At 32.3% G+C, this 1347-nt stretch overlaps 1 pseudogene; it reads right to left on the minus strand.

Annotated features, from left to right (window-relative positions):
* Positions 1–399: 399 nt before the first annotated feature.
* LOC124241418 (uncharacterized) lies at positions 400–515 on the minus strand (annotated as a pseudogene).
* Positions 516–1347: the final 832 nt, after the last annotated feature.

A 1347-nucleotide genomic window follows, 5' to 3' on the forward strand; every position in this document is an offset into this window, starting at 1 on the left:
AAACTCTGAGCAATCCGATAGGCAAGAATTGAAAATTTGGGGCAAATTATGAGTTCAACTTTAGAATAGAGCCATTTTAACTGCTCACTTAATTAAAATTTTAAAATTAAATGACACGCATAGCTGAAAACTTCTGTCACAGAGCCATTCAAAGCCTGCTCTGGTTCATGGACTATAGCACATCCCTACCTGTTGACCTCAATCACCTTCACGGGTACAATCTCACGTATAAGAAGGCAAATGTGGTCTCTCCATTCTTCAAAAGGAAATCCTCTATTACCTCAAAAATTCAAATTTATCAGTTTGTTGGACATTCTGTCAAAAACTTAGACTAACTTCCCTTCGCAAACTGCAGATCTGGGTTTCCAGTTCATTATTTCATTCTTGTTCTTGGAGCACAAGGATTCAGGTACAATTAGACATTTATTAATTATTGTTATATTTACCTCATGAAGAAATCTGTCAAGAATAACATAAATCTACACTTGATCTTAGCCAAAAGGCCGAGAAGCGATAAGAACAACATAAATCTGTAAACGTTTTGTTGACTTTATTTTGCATTGGTTTGAGAAACAAGAACTAGTAAAGGATAATGCCACATGAACACAATTCCAGTTATTAATCCTCATAAACAGCCTGCATTTTAATATTTGAATTTCAATTATTTGAATGCATGGCCTTCACTCTCTCCTCGCCCCCACACAGTGTGACAAAATCCAGTAATGCTAATGATATTTTTATTTTGTTTTGTTTTATTCTACTTGTTTTCCTGTTTATTTTACTTGAATGTCCCTACTACTTACTTATCTTCAGGAAAAAAAGGCTTCACATACGTCTTTGAAACTAAAATTATCTTTAAAATATGTCCTCCAAAAGGTAATTAACTCATATGTCCTAATTCCAAACAAAACACGAGTCAATTTAGTAACTTGAATTTTATTGTGAGTTCACGAGAAAGCTATTTCATTTAAAAAAAAAATTCCATTGGATCATTTTGAGACTTTTATTGGCCAAAATTATTTCAGACATGCTCAATAGGATAAAACATTGGGAATTTAACCATATATTTGTTCATGGGTAAAAGAGGGCACACCATTTATTGAAGAAAACTTTTTCTCTGGAATTTGCTTTTAGTAGTAAGTCACTATCATCACCAATTTTTTCTGTAATTTGCCCATCTTTCCCAACTACAGAATGTAACTAATGTATTTCAGGTTAATGATGTTTCTGGGCAATTAAGCTCTTACTATTATAAATGATTAATACATTTTCAACATAGACTTCATTTATTGAATGTGACTTAAATATGCCTTTTTAAAATAGCTTGTCCCATTTCAAATGAATAAT

The sequence above is a fragment of the Equus quagga genome, chromosome 6, assembly GCF_021613505.1.
Source record: "Equus quagga isolate Etosha38 chromosome 6, UCLA_HA_Equagga_1.0, whole genome shotgun sequence".
Lineage (NCBI taxonomy): Eukaryota > Metazoa > Chordata > Mammalia > Perissodactyla > Equidae > Equus > Equus quagga.